This window comes from Arvicanthis niloticus, chromosome 15 (assembly GCF_011762505.2).
Source record: "Arvicanthis niloticus isolate mArvNil1 chromosome 15, mArvNil1.pat.X, whole genome shotgun sequence".
Taxonomy (NCBI): Eukaryota; Metazoa; Chordata; class Mammalia; order Rodentia; family Muridae; genus Arvicanthis; species Arvicanthis niloticus.
The window spans coordinates 46751016-46773592 of NC_047672.1; positions in this window are offsets into that span (position 1 = coordinate 46751016).

Below are 22577 nucleotides of genomic sequence, written 5' to 3' on the forward strand. Positions count from 1 at the left end.
TTACGAATCCTACATTCGATAGAGGGCTACTATCCAATATACACAAAAACTTATGAAGTTAGACTCCAATAATCAAACAACCTTTGTGTGCCTTTCAGTATTATGCTTATGTGTTTGAGTTTTTTTCTTTATTTTTAAAACTTTGTCTTTGGGAATAATATATATGCACAAAATGTATTTCAAGTACATCTTCTTATGTCCTCTCTCTTTCTCCTCCCAGAACCCTCCTCTCCATACCCATACTAACTTAAGTTCTCTTCCTCTTCTTTCTCCTTTTCCTCTTTGTCTTCTACTTTAATAACCCATTAAGATATTGTGTCATATGTGCATGAGTGTACCATGAATCACTGAAGCATGGGAAACCTCTTAGAGATTCCACTCCTGAAAAAACCCCCAGTATTGCTGCTCCAGCAGCCATGAATTGCCAATCCCACTTTAGTTAGGTTTAGGGTCTAATGAGCCCCTCTTGTATCCACACTGGAATGACTGGCTTGATCTTATTGTATAGTGTTTATAGAGAAAAGCACAAATAGTCTATGTTTATGGGTGCAATAATTCTTCCACATCTTTTGTGTCTTTTATTTTTATGCTTCCTCCTCCCCATACTCTTGCTCTTCTTTTTCTTCTTCCTCCTCCTCCTCCCCCTCCTCCTCCTCCCCCTCCTCTTCCTCCTCCTCCCCCTCCTCCTCCTCCCCCTCCCCCTCCTCCCCCTCCCCCTCCTCCCCCTCCCCCTCCTCCCCCTCCCCTCCCCCTCCCCCCTCCCCCTCCCCCCTCCCCCTCCCCTCCCCCTCCCCCTCCCCCTCCCCCTCCCCCCCTCCCCCTCCCCCTCCCCCTCCCCCTCCCCCTCCTTCCTCTTCTTCTTCTTCTTCTTCTTCTTCTTCTTCTTCTTCTTCTTCTTCTTCTTCTTCTTCTTCTTCTTCTTCTTCTTCTTCTTCTTCTTCTTCTTCTTCTTCTTCTTCCACATAGGGTTTGCTGTGTAGTTCTGAAACTCCATTCTCTCAGTTATGATATCTTAGAAAGTGGTAAAATGTGACATTGATGTCATCTTTAGGGCTAAACACCCCACCATCAATTATTCTCTGCATATTGATCAGTTGTTTCAACACCTTAATCACTATCTGACAGAAAAATTATCTCCTTTTATTTGAGGTGAGAGTTTCACTAATGTATAGGTATAAGGATAAACATCTAGAAAACAGTTTGGTACTGTACCGTTTTGCTAAAATAGGAGTAGCAGGTTCTTTCCTAATGTCTCCAATGGGCCCAGTCATAGGTCCTTGACATGTGTTCTCTGCTTCCAGATTAGTAAAATCTTGATTTTTCCATGCTCTATGATCTCTATTTAAGTCTCATGAAGAGCACTTTAAACAAGTATAGCACTTTAAGAAAGAAAAATATAAAATATATGGTTGGAGTATTAAAGGTACACAAGGAAGCTAAATGGAGCTGCATCCTGGTTCAAGGATATTAAATTGAATTAAGGGAGTTGTGACTTTGGGAAAAGGTCCTACCCAGCTAAATTTAGATCCAGGAATGATGGTACATACTTTTAATCCCAGGAGATAAAGCCAAGAAGATCTCTGAGTTCAAGGCCAGCCTAGAACACAGCAAGAAAGCTAATGTCCAGGCTTGGTGGACCACACCTTTAATCCCAGAGTTTAGGAGATAGGCATGCAGATTTCTGAGTTCAAAGTCAGTCTACAGAGCAAGTTCCAGATCAGTTAAGTTTATGCCATAGAGGAGTTGGAAAACAGAAAGCTAGTGATAATGTCATAGAACAAGGGGGCCATGTTCTAGCCCCAGCAAGCAGCAAAATTTGCCAGCTTAGGCCACATGGCTCTGGTTTTACAACCCAGTAAACCCTAAGACAAGGCCCTATCTCCCAAGATCCACCTTTTTTCAGCCCACTTCCTCACCTGGGACAGATCAGCAGCCTGGCCAATACCAACCCAAGTGCTAGAGCCTGTGAGCCTCTCAGGAGGTCCAAGTTAACCAAGGATACAGGTGAAAAATTTCCCCAAATATGCATGCCAGCTGGGACACCCACACTGATGCTGGACAGCCCCCATCCTTCTAACTCCACCTCGTTTCTCTTCCAATTCCTGACCTGGGACAGACCATGCATGATACCCAGCCAAATGTTACAGACTGTGAGTCTCCTAGGAAGTCTACAGTAACAAGGGCCACTGGAGGCCTGTTCTAACCAGAGACACAAGAGGCATACACTAACCAGAGACAACACTGCCTGCCTCCAAGGAGACCAGCTCTAACTCAGGTCACAGAGCTCTCTGCCTGCCTCCAAGGAGGCCAGTTTCAGTCAGAGAGAGCCAGGTCAGTTAAAACAAGAGAGAATCAGATGGCTAGAGACAAGAGCAGGATTATAAGTGAGAGAACCCAATGCAATTTGGCACCATCAGAATTTAGTTCTCCCACTACAGTAAGGCCTGACTACCCTAATACTCATGAAAAATAAGATATTGACCTAAAATTTGATCTCATGAAGATGACAGAGTCCTTTAAGAAAGATATAAATAACTCCCTTAAGAAATACAGGCAAAAACATAGGCAAACAGGTAGAAGCCCATAAAGAAGAAACAAATAAATCCTTTAAAGAAATAGGAAAATACAATCAAGTAGGTGAAGAAATTGAACAAAGTGGTCCAAGAACTAAAAAATGGAAATAGAAACCATAAAGAAAACACAAATAGTGGCAGCACTGGAGATGAATAACTTAGGAAAGATATCAGGAGCAGTTCCCATTGTTATTGCAGACCTCTTGTGCCCTTTCTTACTGTGGACCTCCTGGGAGGCTCACAAGCTGTTGCATTTGGGTGGGTATCATGCCCAGGAAGTGGAGTTCAGGGGATGGAAGTTAGGTCCAGCATCAGCTGGGTTATTGGTGTGCAAGCATCATCAACAGAATACAAGAGATAGAACAGAGAATCAATGGCATAGGAGATACCAAAGAAAATATTGACACATTGGTCATAGAAAATACAAAGTAAAAAGCTCCTAACCTAAAAAAAAAAACAAGAAATTTAGAGCACAATGAAAACATCAAACCTAAGAACAACAGGAATAGAAGAGGATGCAATCCCAGCTCAAAGGGCCAGGAAAATATCTTCAACAAAATCATAGAAGAAAACTTCCCTAACATAAAAAAATATGGGTAGAAGAAGCCTACAGAACACCAAATAAATTGGAACAAAAAGAAAAATTCTCTCATCACAACAATTAAAACACTAAATGATAAGAACAAAGAAAAATATTAAAGCTGTAAGGGAAAAAGCCAAGATCATATAAAGGCAGACCTATCAGAATTACAGCAGACTTCTCAATAGTGACACTAAAAGCTAGATATGGATAAGATCCTGTGATCCAGACCCTAAAAGAACACAAATGCCAGGCCAGAATATTATACCAAGCAAAAATCTCAATCATTGTAGATGGAGAAACCAAGATATTCCATGACAAAACCAAATTAAACAATACCTTTCTATTAATCCAGCCCTACAGAGGATACTTGAATGAAATCTCCAACACAAGGAGGGTAACTATACTGGCTGATTTTGTGTCAACTTGACACAAGCTGGCGTTATCACAGAGAAAGTAGCTTCAGTTGAGAAAATGCCTCTATGAGATCCAGCTATAAGATATTTTATTCAATTAGTGATCAGCAGGGGGAGGGCCCCTTGTGGGTGGTATCATCCCTGGACTGGTAGTCTTAGGTTCTATAAGAAAGCAAGCTGAGCAAGCCAGGGTAAGCAAGCCAGTAAGTAACATTTCTCTATGGCCTCTGCACCAGCTCCTGCTTCTGACATGCTTGAGTTTCAGTCCTGACTTCCTTTGGTGATCAACAGCAATATGGAAAGTGTAAGCTGAATAAACTCTTTTCTCCCCAACTTGCTTCTTGGTCATGATATTTGTGCAGGAATAGAAACACTGACTAAGACAGTAACTAAACTCAAGAACACACAAGAAACTAAACAGTTTACTATAAATACAACAGAAGAGAATAACACATACATAATACCGCCTTCAGCAACAAAAATAACAGAAACTAACAATCATTAGTCTTTACTATCTCTAAACATCAGTGAACTCAGTTCCCTAGTAAAAAGACACAGGCTAAGAGACTAGATATTTAAATAGGATCCAGCATTTTGCTGCATATGAGAAACACACCTCTGTGACAAAGACAGACACTGCCTCAGATTAAATGGCTGGAAAAATGTTTTCCAAGCAAATGGTCCCAATAAAGAAGCTGGAGTTGCCATACTAATATCCAATAAAATAGGCTTGCAACTAAAAGTTGTTAAATGAGAAGGAAAGGGACACTTCATATTCATCAAAGGAAAAATCCACTAAGAGGAAGTCGCAATCCTGAATATATATGCCCCAAATGTAAAAACACCCATATTTATAAAAGAAACATTACTAAATCTCAAAACATACATTGTACCTCACACAGTAAGAGTGACAGACTTCAACACCTCACTCTCACAAATGGACAGGTCACTGAAACAGAGACTAAACAGAGATATGGTGAAAGTAACAGAAGTTATAAACCAACAAGACTTAACAGATATCTATAAAACATTTCACTTGAAAACAAGACAATATACCTTCTTCTCAGTACCTCATGGAACCTTCTCTCAAATGGACAATATAATCAGACATAAAAACAGGCCTCAATAAATATAAGAAGATTAGAATAATCTCATACACTCTATCAGGTCATCACTGACTAAGGCTAGACTTCAATAACAACAAAAAACATCAGAAAGCCCACACATACTCATGGAAATTGAACAACTTTCTGCTCGGTCATAACTTAGTCAGGGAAGAAATAAAGAAAGAAATAAAAACTTTGTAGAATTCAATGAAAATGAAGACACACCATACCCAACCTTAGGGAACACAATGAAAGATGAATTAAAAGAAAAATTCGTAGCACTAAGTGTCATCATAAAGAAAATGGCATCTGAACTGCACTCCTGAAAACTATAAAACAGAGAGAAGCAATCACACCCAAGAGTAGACAGCACTAAATAGTCAACTCAGTGCTGAAATCAACCAGTTAGAAACAAAGAGAATGATACAAAGAATCAACAAAGCCTAGAGCTGGCTATTTGAGCAAAATCAACAAGATAGATAACTCCTTAACTAAACAAACTAAAGGGCACAGAGACAGTATCCAAATTAACAAAATTAGAAATGAAAAGGGAGACATAACAGCAGAACCTGAGAAATTTAAAAAAGTCATCAGAACCTACTACAAAAGCCTATATGCTACAAAATTAGAAAATCTAGATGAAATGGATTCTAGTCAAATACCAGGTAACAGAGTTAAATTAAGGCCAAATAAATTATCTAAACAGTCTCATAAACCCTAAAGAAATAGACATTTTCATAAAAAAAACTTCCAAACAAAAAGCCAGGGCCAGAAGGTTTTAGTGCAGAATTCTACTAGACCTTCAGGGAAGAGCTAATGCCAATATTCCTCTCAGTATTCCATGAAATAGAAAAAAAAAGAATACTATGTAATTCCTTCTATGAAGCCATAGTTACTCTGATTCCTAAACCACATGAAGACCTCAAAAAGAATGACCAATTTTGTTTATGAATATCAATGCAAAAATACTCAATAAAAAAAAAAATCCAAGAACACATTAAAACCATCATTTACCAAGATCAAGTAGGCTTCATCCCAGGAATGTAGAGATGCTTCAATATATGAAAATCTATCAATGTAGTACACTATATAAACCAACTCAAGGAAGAAAACTACACGATCATCTCATTAGATGCTAAAAAAACACCCCTTCATGTTAAAAGTCCTGGAGAAATCAGAAATTCATGTCACATATGTAAACATAACAAAAGCAATATATAGCAAACCAACAGCCAACATCAAATGAAATTGAGAGAAATTAGAAGCAATCTTACTAAAATCTGGGACACACGAAAGTTGCTCAATCTCTCCTTATCTATTCAATATAGTGCACGAAGTTCTAGCTATAGCAATTAGACCACAGAAGGATATCAAGTGGTTAAAAATTGGAAAGGAAGAAGTCAAAGTATCACTATGTGCAGATGATATGATTGTATACAGAAGCAACCCCAAAAATTCTACCAGAGAACACCTACAGCTGATAAACAACTCCAGCTAAGTGGCAGGATATAAAAATGAACTTATATAAACCAGTAGTCTTATTTTATATAAATGATAAACAGACTGAGAAAGAAATTAGGGAAACAACGTCCTTCACTATAGCCCAAAATTGTTTAAAATATCTTGATATAATCCTTACCAAGGATGTGAAAGATATTTATGACAAAACTTCAAATCCTTGCAAAAAAGAAATTGAAGATTTCAGAGGATGAAAAGATCTCTCATGCTTGTGGGTTGCTAAGGTTAACATAGTGAAAATGTCCTTCTAATCAAAAGCAATCTACATGTTCAATGCAGTCCCCATCAAAATTCTAACACAATTCTTCACAGACATCGAAAGAGTGAATGTCAACATCATATGGGAAAACAAAAATCTTAGGACAGCCAAACAATTCTCAATTATAAAGGAACTTCTGAGGGAATCACCATCACTGACCTCAAGCTGTACTACAAAGCAATAGTGATAAAACTGCATGGTTATTGGTACAGAGACAGACAGGTTGATCAATGGAATAGAACTCATTGAACTCAAAAAGTTAAACTTTAAAAGCACAAATTACACAACTTAAAAATGGGTTATGAGATAAACAGAGAATTCACGGTAGACCAATCTCAAGTAGCCAAGAAGTACTTAAAGAAATGTTCCAAATTCTTAGCCATCAGAGAAATGCAAATCAAAACAACCCTGAGATTCCACCTCATATCAATCAGAATGGCTAAGATCAAAAAACTCAAGTGACAGCACATGCTGGCAAGGATGTGGAGAAATAGTAACACTCCTTCATTGCTGGTGGGATTGCAAATTGGTACAATCTCTCTATAAATCAATCTTGGGATCCTTCAGAAAATTGGAGAACCTAGCTATACCATTTTGGGCATATACCCAAAAGAATCCTCACTACACCACAAGGATACATGCTCTACCATGTTCATAGCAGTCTTATTTGTCATATCCAGAGGCTGAAAACAACCCAGAGGACCCTCAACCAAAGAATAGTTACAAAAAAATGTGATTTGGTTACATAATGAAATAATATTCAGCTATTAAAAATGCGGACATCATAAAATTTGCATGCAAATGAATAGAACTAAAAAACATCACCCTGAGTGAGGTAACTCAGACCAAAAAGGATATGTTGGGTATGTACTCACTAATAAATGGTTATTAGCCAAAACTTACAGATTACCTAGGATATAACCTACAGACTGCAAGGAATGTAACAAGCAGAAATGCCCAAGTGAGGAGGCTTCAATCCCACTTAGAAGGTGGAATGAAATAATCTTGTGAGGTAGAAAAAGGGAGGCACCTGGGTGGAAAAGGGGAAGGGGTGGGCAAAAAGGGAACAGGATAAAATGGGAGAGAATGAATAGAAATAAGCAGCCTTGGGGAGTAGGAGATGGGTGGATCCCCTAGAAAGTACCAGAAACTCATGTGGTAAGACACACTCAGGACTCATTGGGGTAACCTTAGCCAAAATGCTCAACTGTGGGAAAAGGGAACTCCATGAATCTACCTCCAATAGAAAGACAGGACCTCAAGTGTAAGGACAGGGTTGCTAACCCAAGTCAAAACTCCTGACTCAGAATTGTTTCTGACAAAATGAACTGCAGGGACAAAAATAGAGACTGAAAAGAAAGGCAGTCCAATGACCAGGCCAACTTGGGATCCTTCTCATGGGGGAACACCAAGGCCTGACACTACTATGTTATGATGTGCTTACAGATGGAAGGCTGGTGTGGCTGTCTTCTGAGAGGCCCTACCAGCAGCTGGTTAAGACAGAAGCAGATACTTGTACCTAACCACTGGACTGAAGTCCGGGAGCTCCTGTGGTTGAATTAGGGTAAGGATTGAAGAAGCTAAAAGGGAAAGTGAGCCCATAGAAAGACCAGCAGTTTCAACTAACTCAGAGCCCAGAGAGCTTCCAGAGACTGAGCCACCAACCAGGAGCATACATGGGCTGGTCCGAAGTCCCTGGCACATATGTTGCAGAAGTCTGCCTGGTCTGAGCTCAGTAGGATAAGATGTGCCTAATTCTGGAGAGATTTGAAGCTCCAGAGAAAGAAGGGCCTTAGGGGTGGGCTTGGGGCACACCCTCTCAGTGATGAGGGGGAGGAGAAATGGAATGAGGTACTGTGGGAAGGGAAATGAAGGAGGAGGTAATAACTGGAATATAAATAAATACAATAATTTAAAACAAAAAAAATAAAGAAAAATACAAACAGTAAACCACCTATGTCCCCATGACACTAAAGTCACTCCTCTGTATGTATTTTTTGGGGGGTTGTGGTTTTATATAATCTAGAGTGACACAAGGATGAACTAGAACATAACAAGCCACATTACCCTTCTACTTTGCTTAGTGAAATTCAATAATTAATATTAGGTAATGCTCGTCAATGACCTTCAAGTGTATTTGATTATTGAGGCACTTGTGGTTCATAGTCTAAACTCATTCATTTTACAGTGTTATAGAATGTTCTTCATTAAACCATCACTACTTTATTAGTAATTTTGATAAATCTGATTAAAATCTGAATAATACAGGAGTGTTTTAGTTAGAGTTGTATTACTCTGATGAGACACCAAAACCACAGCAACTCTTATGAAGAGAAACATTTAACTGAGGGTGGCTTAGATTTAACCTTTTAGTCCATTATTATCCTGATGGGAAGCATGGCAGTATTCAGGCAGATATTGTGTGGGAGAAGTAGCTGAATGCTCTACATCAGAATTGGCAGCAGAAAAAGAGAGTGACACTGGACCTACCTTGACCATCTGAAATTCTGAAGCCATCTCCAGTGACACACTTCATCCTACAAGGCCACACATACTCCAGGAAGGCCACACCTGTTAATTTTGTCACTCTCTATGAGGGTAGTTTCATTCAAACATCTACTTAGGAGTTCGTCTTACAAAACTCTGAGGACTGCCTGTTGCAAGATTTATTGGTAATTTCATCACTTGCACCATGTCATTGTTTTGTATTAGTTATTGAATTTTGAATTAGTCATTTCCTTGCTACCTCATATTCCACTTGCAGTCCATTAGGTACTTCTTCATCTAATTGCTATGTACTTCTAGATCAATTTAGATTGTTCTTATTAACATACTGGATTATCATTGAATTTCCAATATGAAGGTTAATTTATGAAGTTTTTCTGAGGTCATAGTTATAGATGGGAAGAAACTAAGTGAAGAATTGTGACACTCAAATGTATATTTAGAAAACATATATTTCAGAAGTTGGTCATTTTTAGTGTTTCTGCACAGTAGTGAATGAGTGTGGCATCAATATTTATCTTTGGTTTTCCTAAATAGTATTACTATGATTGATTCATAACCCCTGAAATGCTCCCTTCAATATTACCAAAGGACATAATTTCTTTGATAGAAACTGGTCCCTGTATTAGATCAATATGCCTTTATTTTACAAATTAAGGCTGTTATAAAGAGAAATTTCTATTCAAAAGCAATAAAGGAAAGGTCAAATTTATACTCTTCCTTATTTGAACATAGTTTAATCGTCATGTAGATATAAAAAAAGACCATGAAAATAGCAGTGTGGATCACACCAGAGAGAATTTGGACACAAAATGCTTATTTAGTAAAGACATTGTTTAATATTCAGAATTCTTTTTAGAGTCGATTGATTTCTAAATTTCAAACTCAGAAGACAATACCCATCCTCTTACATTACATGCAGTTTATTGGCTTTGCAAATGGAATTGGAAATGATTGCAAAAGGTTCATAAACTTTAATAGATGACAAGCTGGGTTAGCTACTTAGTGTTAGAAGCAAGTAGGAGAATCAGTTTCCAGGATTGTAGTCAAGTGTTCTGTTATAAAAAAACTCTCCTTTGACTTCAAAACCATCCTTCACATAACCCTTCCCCGCTTGTTTAATGCATTATCCTGAATTCCCCTTCAACTGTGTTTCCTAGATGTTATAATCTGCTGTCAAAAACTGCACTTAACTTTAAAACCTCATGATGTAGTATATGTTCTTATTGTTTTATTACATACTTTATAAATACTGATTATTAGTATACATTTAATGCATTTTATTTTCTTAATCTAAATGATATCCTATTTCTTCCCTGATTCTAAGTTTCTGTCACATTGCCTTTTAAGCTCCTGAAATCATTAAAGGGACTTTATTGTGAAAGCTTTGCAAGTACAGATTCACACATTTCTGTCTTTTTCTGTTTTTTTCAAAGTTTGTATAAGATAATGAGCAAATCAGAACATAATGTTTACAACAATTTTAGATATATGTTATACAATCACCAGCTCATTTGTAGTTTCTTTTAAATTTTACTAGTTTCTATTAGTAACCATGTGGCATGAATTCTTTTCAGTCATATCTCACAACATTGCACCAAATTTTTCAGTTGCTTCATATTTTTTGCTCTATTGCTTTTGTGTATATTCTGTCTAAGAAAACATTCCTTTTACTCTGTATATATTGAGTGTCACTGTTCATTGCCATTTGGGGCTTTGTATAAAACAGTCTGTGATTAACAACTGTGATGACTGTCTCTCTACTTAGCCTCTTATGATATATTGGCTCAATGATCAGCATGCTAATTTGTGCAGCTGGTATAGCTATGTTTTTCCTTGCATGTGTTAGGATATCTTAAGTGGTTTAATCTCTGTGATTAGACTGTAAAATTTAAATAGAAGAGTAACAATTTTATGTTAACTTCTATTCTTATTTTCAAGTAGTCTTTCTCTTTTTACTTGTTTTAAGTCCTGAAAGATGTTTAACATTTTGATAAAATATACTTAGACATTTCTCACTGCATTTCACTGTATCTTGTCACTTGGATACAACATCAATGTCAGTTACATTATAAGATAACAGAAAGCTTTGGCTAGAAGGTAAGCATAAAGATGAGTTAAAGATGAACTAAAATTTACTGTAAAAATATGAATGAATGAATATAAAAGAGATATGATTTTATCTCTGATATGTAAAAGTAACATTTATTTGCAAGAAATAATTGTTGTTTCAGAGACTTACTACTGAATAAACTCTGGCTGGTTGGTTCAACTTAGCTGTTCTGGCTCAACATCCTCTCCAAACTGACTGATTCAACCTAGCTTCTCTTGGCTTCTGACTAAATTGTTCTCTTTAACTTCAAATTACTGTGGGAATTTGTTCTAATTTGTTGAATCTCTTTTATTCTATGGCTCCAAGAGCCTCTGCTGACCTACAAATAAGTAGTAGATTGTAGCCATCACTTAACTTCATATATTGCCAATACTTGTAGCTTTACTCTGGGCTTCAAGAAAAGTACCAGTTTTGGAGGCTTCCTGTGAAAAATACCATACTAAAATAGATGAGAATATAAGACAGGAAGAGCCTCTGTTTATGCACTTTTGATCTGTTTCTATTGCCTTAAATTAAGATCTGATGTATTCAGATTAGACAATTAGAAAGTGACAGAGCTTGTTTAATAATTCTTATTGTCCAATTTTAGAAAGAAGAAATTAAAAGTAAAATCAAAAATAGAAAAGAAGCATCCTACTAACTATTGTGTACAGTTAGAAACTGGGAACACTATGGAAATGTTTCAGTTCATCATTAATTGTTATGAATACAGATTGATGGCTGTAAGTAAGTACACAAAAATGTTAATACTACAAGGACAGTAACAGAATTAAATGATTGAAGGACTTCCTTGAAGTTCAGATTATGGACTTTAAATTATGGAGGGCTCTGGGGATAAGGATGGGTTGTATTGGGCAATGCCACTTGTATGAAACTTAAGGACTGTATGCAGACTGGAAGAAGACAAACAGATGAGTACATTGTATTACTTTTTAATGATCAATGTTCATAATATAAATACCTGCAAACAGAAAGATTAGGAGTTGACAGAGGCTTGGGATGGAAGAAAAGGTGAAATAACTGTGTATGGGTACAGATCTTTCCTTTGATATAATGAGATGTTATGAAGCTGAAGACAGGTTGTACAACACAGTGGGTGTCCTAGATTCAAGGGAGTTAGATGAACCCTGTGAAATGGTTAATGTTAAGCTAATATTATAAATTTTAACCTCAGCTTGATCTATTGTAGGAGTCCTGAATTTCCTCCTCCTCCTCACTTTACTTGCCCAAGAATACAAATTTTCTGTTTGCCAACGTTTAAATCATGTTTCTTTTTATTGTATGACTGCAATTACATTAAGTATTCACCCAGGAGGCTTCTTTAGTTGGCAATACGATGGAGGGCTTTATAGAGAAAACAGAGAAAAAATAACTTCCTACAACAATTAGTGATAGATACTGGACAATGGTTATGCAAAACACCTCTAAATATCTCAGTAAGAAGCAAGCAAGCAAACAATCAAATTGTGAATAAAACTACAAAGTTCTATTAAAACACAGATGCGAGAAAAATTTGTTAATTAACACCATATTTTATACAGCAAACCTTTTTTTGTTTTTTTTTTTTCCATGAGACTTGGGCAGAGTCACATGGGAGATGCAGGATTTGAACCGGGAGCAAACCTTTAAAAGTAGTAAAACATAATATGGTATGATATGATATAATATGGTTAAATAAAAACAAACATATCAAAATTGACAAAAAGCAGAAGAAAATGAGCAAAAGGGAAGGTACAAGATAGGCTATGAACTTTTAAATACATGCTGCTTTGTATGTACAAAAAATGCATTAGAAACTTGACAGTTAAATTCAATTCTACATCATTTTAGTAAGTGTTGAAATACATACTGTCCTGACATACAGTATCTCACACCACAACATTATATTTTGAAAATAATATGGGAAAAGAGCTATAACATTTATTCCTCTACTTTTCAATAAGTGCAAGTTTTCAAAGCCCATTTGTGTATGTATGATATTGTTATGATTAAAAGATCAACACTTAGGTGGATTTTTATTAAGATGCTCGGTTCACCTGCACGACTCTATTGATAAGCTGATATGATTTTTTTTTTTTTTTTGGAACATGAAGAGCATAAAGAATTTACCTGCAATCTATATCTACTTTTCTTCCTATTCTCAACAGGCAGTGTGCAATGACACTTTTTGTCCCTGAAAAGGAAGGAAGTTGCACCAGACAAAGCACTTATATGCTGTACAAATTTGAGTATAATAGATCTATGTATTTAATGTATCCAGGGAACAGTCTGATTAGGAGGCATTCACTACAGTGCATATTTAGTTGAAATGCAGATGACCTGCATTGTACTCTTGATACTATTTTAAAATGTCAGGCAGGTTCTGAGTCAAAGAAGGCAGGACATTAATATCAACTTTCTAGTTCACAGTACAATTATTTTCTTCTTACAAATACACAGTTTGAGAATAAAAAAGATATGGGGATATAGATGTTACAAAATAGCAGTTTCATTACCTGTGATTTCTAATGACCTGGGCTTAGATACTGAGTGCTACCCACTGTGTTTACAAACCAAGACAGGTCATTTAGAGTCCGTATAACCTAGTTTCCTACCATACAGGGAATGTTGTACAGTGACGTCTTTTAGCGATACTTTTATTCTTATTTCAATGAATTGTCTTGGGATTTTTTTTTCAAAATGATGTTTGTGGACCTCATGCTATTGAATAAAAAGTGGCTGACAGGTCATTCTTCTTCCTAAGGAGCACCTCTTTCTTCAGTATATTGTGAAGCTCCATCAAGGCCATAACCAAATACCCCCACTGCTAAGAAAATGCCATTAATTGTTCACCAGCCCATCTGGTGCTTTTTAGAGCTCTCTGAATAATAGAAGACTATTAACACCATGAGATATCTTACTCTGAAAATCATTATTTTGTCGCAGATACAAGTAATAAATTTATTACCATGGTGAGTAACTGTAAATTCAACACTAGTGTATTCTGATCATGTCTGGGCTTTCACTAACAGCAGTCACATCTCACTATTTCTTCATTAATACTTCATACCCAGGGCCTATGTGTGTGTGTGTGTGTGTGTGTGTGTGTGTGTGTGTGTGTTTCACACTGCTTACCTGCTTACCAGTTCTAATTTATTTATTTTACATGGAACCATCTTTAGTATTAAAACAAGTCAAAAGACAAATCTAGTGTAAAACATGTGTGAAGGCACAAGAGGACACATGAACCCAAGGTCATTAGTGTGAAATAAGCTCAGGGGAAGCAAAGAGAACATTCACATGTAACACAAGATGGTCAAAAATGGCATAGAAAGTATCAGTGTTTGGTAAAGGGGAGGGAAATGACTAGTGACTAGGCTGGGAGAGAGCTGGGAGGACAAACTTTCAATATTCAAGCTCAATTGTTCGTACTTAGATTCTATTTTAGATTATGTCAAATAACACTTTACCCACCTAGCTATTGGGAACTGACATTTAATTAGTGAATTACGAGCAAGGAATAGTAAGGCGACACAAGGAAGTTTAGAATAAAGCAGAATATTTTTTTTCTCTGCAGCTTGTGCTTGCATGATTTTGTGTTGCCTTTTACCAAACATTTACAACATTTCTGATAGGAAGATGGGGGACAAGAACTATTTATACTTTTTCTCTCATGGCTTAACAATTGACAATTGACAATTGGTTTATAGTAAACTAAAAATTTCTTGGGTAAACGCCACAACTCTGCTAAATATTATCTTCTGTATGAACTGTTATTAAATGTACTCATCTTTATTTATTGCAATGAGACAGCTCTAAGCTGACCCTAGGTTGACATAGAAGGCAAAATAATCTTTCCGTATTGTATGGCTAGCTCTCTCTTCTCTTGACCTTAGTTTTCTTCCAAAGTATTTCCTTGTTTCTTGATTTTTTCTATATTATTTATTCTTTGGGATGATTTATTGAAGGGTCCTACAGTGGAAAATAGTGTCTGGATTACAGTTATATTAACATTGAACTATCCACATTGACATATATACATATGTTTGTTTGGGAATAATTTCTACCCATTAAGAAAAATCTATTTGAAACTATAATACAAGAGAGAAAGTTTTCAATGTAGCAGGAAATTGAATCAAGAATAGTGTAAGGAAAGATTACTGGATAGTATTTTCTAGTTGTGGTTTGTGATCATAAAATTCTCCCATGAAGGAGCTACCCTTTTAAGGATCTAGGTGCGATGAGTCACCAAATCATTGAATCAACCAGAATTAAGCCAACATAATATACTAAGCACTGTCCTTGGACATAGATATCTGGTGGTGTTAAAACAAATGAACCTGTCTATTCTTATGGAGAGTAAATTCCAATGGGAAAGATAGACAGTAGCTATGATAAGTAAGTTGCATGCTACGTAGACTGCTGATGTATTCCTAGGAGAACAACAAAGCACAGCATGGCATATAAAGTATTCTTGTGATTCTCAGACAGGAAGATTATCTTGTGGTTTATGTTACATGAAGCAAGGAAAAGAGTCTTCTGGGAGAAGATAATTCAAGTGCCGGAAGCAGTCAATGGCACTGATAAGCTCAAAAGGATAAGAGAAAAGGTATTTCAGAATAAATAAAGACCTGAAATAGCTTCTTCAACAATTTTGTTGTCAGGTGACATGCTCATCTCCCTTACTTCATCAGTCTCCTATTCTCCTTTTGATTCTCTATCTCCAGAAATAGATTTCTTTGTCAATTTGGGTGACTCTCTACCTCTCAGCCTATAACCTTGATTTCCAGGTCTCATATTTTCTGGTAAATTCTGTCAGCCTGTAGTGGGTCCTCTTATCCTTACCTCCTTATCCTTACCTTGGATTGGGTCTTTATTAGTCCTCTTGATGACAGCAATAGCTTTTCTCCATCAACTCTTAATCTCACTTTACCCCAGTGGCTCCACACATCCCTGTATGTCATTATTGAGGCCTATAGACTGGCCGAGCCATTGTCACTGTGTCATGTGGAGAGGCATGCACATGACACTGGTATTGTTCTTGCTGCCACATGGTGTTGCTCAATATGTGGATCTTGTATTGCTCCCTTTTCTTGTTGCTGTGACAAAATGCTTGCCAAGAAGCAACTTTGTTCTGGTTTGTGTATTAATGAGATGCAGTCTGTAGGAGGGGGGAAGGCATGATGAGTCAGGAGGGGGGCTCCTTGTTTACATTTTTAGGAACCAGGAAGCAGAGAAATGTAGGTAGTGGGCCAGGTTATTACTTCCCAATTTTACTTTACAGGTTATTACTTCAGTGTTTACTTCCCAATTCTTTTGTGCAGTGTCCACCTCCTGACTTTTCAACCTTTGAAGTAGTTATCCAAACTGTAGACCAAGTGTTAAAAGTTGTACACAAGTGAGAACATTTTATATCTATACTGAAAGCATCTTTTTCAGGCTGAAACTAGTGCAGATATGTGCCAGCTATCCAGATGATTACTTACCCTCACAATGTAAGAATAATCATTCTGCTCCAGAAGATTTGCATCCCTTTAATACTGTTGCTTTTGTATTCCTACCATGCTAATCTCAATAGTGTTAGGTGAATTCTGTCTCCATACAGACATATATTTGTGAGGCAGTGGGCTGTGAGAGGAAGCAGGGTACCTAGTTGAGTCTGCTTCAAACCCTGAAGACCTTAATGAGATGGTAGAAGTTTGGCTCCTGGGCACCCTGTTCCTCTCACTTAGCTTCATCTCTCTACAGCTCCTCCCACAGAGAGGTCTATGGCCTTCTGTCATGTAGGAACAATGCCTCAGGTTCTCCCACATGTAGATGAGGTATCTCCAAGCTCTCAGACCAAGCCAATGGGAGTTACATGCTGCTGGACCCTGACCCATTCCAGAACTGTATATAAGATTCCCATAAATGTGTGTGTGAAAATCATCCTGTTGTCCTAGAGTTTCTGTCGCAAGAGCTGTTAAAACTACCACTTGGGAAGAGTTCTGCTCTCCCAAAGCACCTTCAGGACCCTTCTCATGCTCTTTTCTAGCTAGTCATCTTCTCTACAGCTCAGCCTGGATGGAATCAGAGCAGAATGACAGGTGCAACTGGGTGGTGACAGTGGAGATGCGAGAGCAGAGGCAGCAGCTGAGGCAGCGGAGGCAGCAGAGGCATAGGGGTTGATTGTCCCTTCTTGCTCGCACTCTATCCCTTTGGCCTGAACTTTTGCACCAGGCCGGGCTGGAGATCTTCATGGAAAGCCTTCAAGCACCGGGACCCACATATATTTGAATATGAAACCATTAAACAATAAGTTTTATTTTTATACTTTACAATGCTTTCCCTTATATTTGTGTTACTTGCATGATTTTCTAACAGAGGCTTCTCTAAGAAATCATTTGTCAGTCTAACTGGATGTCTGCATGTTGAAGAATGCAAATAGATCCATATTTATCACCCTGCACAAAATGCTGTCATCTGTCCATGGGATATGTTCTTCTAGCTAAATTCCTTTGTCTGGCCTCAGTGGGAGAGGGTGCACCTAGCCCTTCAGAGACTTGATGTGCCAGGGTTGGGGGATATGCAGGGGTACCTCCCTTCTCAAAGGAAAAGAGGGGCCAATTGGAGGAAAATTGTGGGAAGGGATGACTGGGAACAGAGCAAGAGCATAATGAGCTAATGACTGGGATGTTAAGTGAATAAAAAAAGAAACCATTTGTCTTCTAAAAGAGATTCTAAGTACTTAAGAGGACATGTTTGAGAATGTATTAATATTTTTATTCTTGTGCCTGGTCATCATGGTATATTCTTGTAAGCCCAGAATTTGAGATCCTGAGCAGCAGAATTATCAGATGGAGGCTAGCTAGCGCTACATAGTGAGTAGCAGGTAAGGAAGAACTAAATAGCAAGAAAATCAAAACCTGTGTGTATGTGTGTGTATGTGTGTGTGTGTGTGTGTGTGTGTGTGTGTGTTGTGTTTGCTTTTGTCTTGTCAAGACTTTTAGTTGACACTATAAGACTTCTATGTGATATCCACTCTGTCATATATAATTTATATCTGATAGAATCCAAAGCCTCACAACAGTTGAAAATAAATAAATAAATAAATACATAAATAAATAAGAAAGAAAGAAAAGCAAATGGAGTGTTGGTGTGTAAAGTACCTGTAGCTCTTACAGAGGACCCAAGTTTGTTTCCTAGCACCTACCTGGTGGCTCACAGTTGTCTATAAGATCAATGCTCGAGTATTTGCCACTTTCTTTTGGATTTCCCCTGCAATAAGCATGCATGTGGTAGACATTTTCTTTCATGTAGCCAAGCACTCATACCCATAAATTGAAAGTAAGAAAATATTCAAAAAATATACACAAAAGAAGTGATCTAGGTTCTTAGGGAGTTTATATTTCACACATAAAAGCTAGGGCTATGCTTACTATAACAAGAGAGAAACTGCCTTAGGCCTCTTTGTATTCCTTTCACTTCAGGCTCTCAATAACTTGCTGAGAACACTACTACTCAAGGAACTAAAGGAAGATCACAGGTTAAGTTTCTAATTTGCAAAATTACTTTGATCTGCAAAGAATGTCTCAATGTCATCTGTGCCGAAATGGGAGAGAAAACTGAAGACACTCTCCTGGAAGAAACTGGTCCAGGTTAAAAGATAATTCTGTTTCTACTATTGTAAAAATTGAAAATTAATTTAAAAATGTCACCATGATAATAAAACTTCTTTGAGTCCTTATCATGTGTAGACCCTGAAGAGCTGTAGGACCCTGGCTGAGACTTTCTGTATGCTGCTGTCTGCAAAGTACATTTCTGCAGCTTTTGTAACAATTGAGCATTCTCTGGGAGAACATCCTGTTGTAGGCATGATGCACCAGGCAGGGACTTTCCACTTGACGGACCAGACCGTTGCCCCCCCAGTTGGATTCCTGTTGATTATTTTGATTCTTCTAGTGAAGCTCAGAATAGGTTCTTTTTCAGTGATCATGAATTACCAGGTAGAGATTGAATTATAATCAATTAACATTTGATTCATAATTAATGCATTAAAGAGCAGAGTAACTGATTAAATAAAGCAACTTCACATATTGCTGTATGTTGTTGATATGTTTACTTGTTTGTGGATGTATGGACAAATAGGTATGTCTCTAATTCTTCATCTGTTATTTTATTTTAATAGTGTTTATATTCAGAGGAAATTCATGAGATCCTGGGTTTATAGCCAAATATATTAATTTCTGGGCTTCAATGCTGTCAACATATTTGAATTGAATTGGACACTATATTTATCAATGATAACTTTACCTTATACTTTCTATATTTTTGTATTATCCATATGCTCCATTAAAAATTCAACAAAATTGATTTGTAAGTGTGTTTGCATATATATGGTGTGTGTGTGTGTGTGTGTGTGTGTGTGTGTGTGTGTGTGTGTGTGCTGGTCTATAGAAGCTCAGATCTTTACTTTCCACAGTGAATGGGTACAGTTTCCAGTGCAATCTCAAGTTTTAGTGGAAGACTTCTACTTTCTGTGAAACCAGGATCACTCTGCTGCTCTTCACTCTTGCATATGGTAGGTAGTTAAGCTGGCTTGAGAATTTCTTGGGATTGTTCTTTCTGTGCTCCACAAACCTCCAGGGGAACACAAGAATTACAGGTGTGCAAAATTGCACCTAGCTTTTAAATGTGTGGACTCCGGTCCTTATGCTTGCTTGAAAAGACCTACTGAGTTCTCTCTCCATCCTGAAATTGGTTTTATATAAAAGCTAATCTTTTATTTATACACAAAGTAGAAAAATTGGCCCTGGTGGCACCAGCAGTAAAGAGCTAATGGGGCTGAACAACACAGATCCTACCAAGGCCCAAACACAGAGATTTGAGTTAGTGAACCCCAACATCATATGCTATCTAGACTGTTGGGTATATGAAGGGGCTGGTCCTGTAGAACCAGAGCTGCAGGATCTCCATGACACATGGCAACAACAGGAACTAAGAGGAACCCAGGGGAATATCCAGTATTGACAGTGTAGCAGAAGCCTGAGGTCTCCAACCAGACCATTGATGCATTGCAATGAATATTTTTAGGTAAAGATATTTGGGCAAAATTATTTACTATGTGACACACCATGATACATTACAACTTCCACAGCAAGATGTTTTTTTTTTTTATTTTCTATTTTATTTATGTTGTTACTATTGTTTTTATTTGTGTTTTCTTTTAGGGAGTAGCCTGCAAGGGCAGATGGTAGAGATGAGTGGAAACAGGATGTGATATGAAATTCATAATCAATAACAAGTAAAAAAAAAGTCAAATAAAGAAATGTAGCTTCTTATTATAAGAATAGAGAATGATAATTAAATAGTTTCAGAACTGTAGGTTTTAAGCTTTAAAGTGACCTAAAATTTAAGAGTAATGAGCAGATAAGCCACTTTCTTAAGTAACAACTAGTATAGGATACTGAAATTCTTTGTTATTCTTGGGAACTTAATTTAAGTGATAAAACATTTCCATATTTACATTTAATTTATATGAGTTTATATTTATATTTAATTGTCTATACATATGTGTGTGCACCATGTACATGCCTTGTGCCTATAAAGGTTAGAAGAAGGCACTTGATAACCGTAACTTGGAGTTACAGATTGTGTGAGTCATCTGATGGCTGGTGATCAAAGTCTGATACTACACAAGATCAATTTAACAGCCCAGAAATCTCTCTGGCCTCATCTGTGATGAATGTTTTTGCTGAGATGTTTCTGTGTACAAACTTTTCATTGCATGCACTTGGACATAATCCTTTGGGATCCTTCTTTCACAGAGTACAAGCAAGATAGATATGCCCTACAGCTGTCTGGGAGAGCCACTAGTATAGAAAATAATCTAGAGTTTCCTATAAATAGGCTGACTTTCAGAATTTATAATATTAATTTTATAACTCTTGGCTGTAACAGTATATTTCCCCCATACATTAAACAATAAACGGTATTTTGGGAGAAGCTAATGTGGCAGTGGTAAGGAAAGGAAGAGGAGAAGGAAGAGGAGGAGCTAGAAAAAGAGATGAGAGAGAGATGTAGGAGTCATGGAGGACCATGCATGTATCAAAAGCAGTCCTGGGTGATGGGTGACTTATATCTAGGTTAGTTAGTTGGGTACCACCTCTAATTGTGTGGGCATCTTGCTAATTGAGCATTACCAAATATATAAAGCTATTGGATAATCTTTAAACATTAGAGTCTCATTCCTACCAGATACCACGTGGATGGCAGGATGGTCTGGGCTCAGGCCAGCCTTTGTGGAGACAGCATGGTAGATTGGCAGAGCCATCTTCCACACTGGTGTCTCGTGGGCAGCAGGGCCAGTGCATCTGGGCACTCAGAGCCTAGTAGCAGCGAGCCACCACTTGTGGCCTCAGACCTTGCCTAGTTGTGAACATGGCAGCTCCACCAAACAAGCCAAATTGTGTGCCACCATTTTAAATATTATCAATAACACAGTGATTTCAGTTTATCTTCTACTGCAAGATAAACTTATTCAATTTCATGTATGTGGATTGTTTAGTAGAGGCAAATATGTCTTTTTTTGTTTATAGACAGTGCTTATGACCTGATGGAAAAGTTTTGATTTCTTGCATTTACTGGGTATGATTAATAGTTTTCAAGCTCTCTTGTTACTCGAGATGTTTATATCCTTGTGATAAAAAAAAAAATGTGTGCCTAGTTTAGAAATGAGCTACTGGTCACATACTTTAAAATTGAACTACTCCTAGAAAAATTTTATAAAAATATCCCATAGATTGAGCTTGAATGTTCCCTTCCTTACAGAGTGCGAATTAATCATTCAACCTGTCTATTCAACAAGCTGAAGGATCTGTATGTCACACAGTGCTAATGTGGTATTCACGTTTGCCTTTCTAAACCATATCCTATTAAAGAGATCTTGTGTTTCAGTGTATATTGGGACTTCATCCAAAATGAATGAAAATAAACGGCCAGTAATAATTAGCATTCAGAAACAGAATTTGCAGCAAGTCAAATAGTCTGGCTTTGGTGACTGCAAACCACACTTTGCAGACTACATTTTGGTCATTATTAACATGGAATCTAGTTAACAGAGTTTTATATAAAAGTTCTAGACAGGAAAAGAATGTGAGAGAAGCCTGTTGTTTCTAGTCCTAGAGTTGTGTGAGGTGAGGCAGGGGAGGAGACTGGGGAAGCATGGATAAGATGCCTCATTTCTCTGAGAAAAGACATCACTAGAGACAGTAAGAGGCAATAAATGCCATGTGGTGTTCTCTCATTTGGGACTCTGAGCATATAGGGCCTTCTTTTTCTTTTTCTTATATTATAGTGGCTAGTCCTTGACTACAATGGTAATTTTAAAAGCATACACTACCCTGACATTTTATCTTCCCACCTTACTCTTACACTTTCTTGTATATTACAGGTCCCAGAGTAGTGAATCTGACTGGCCAGTTGCCAACAGAAGGAAGTGATGTTTTTCTGTGGTGGACCACCTAGGTTGGGACAAACTTAGTGTTTAT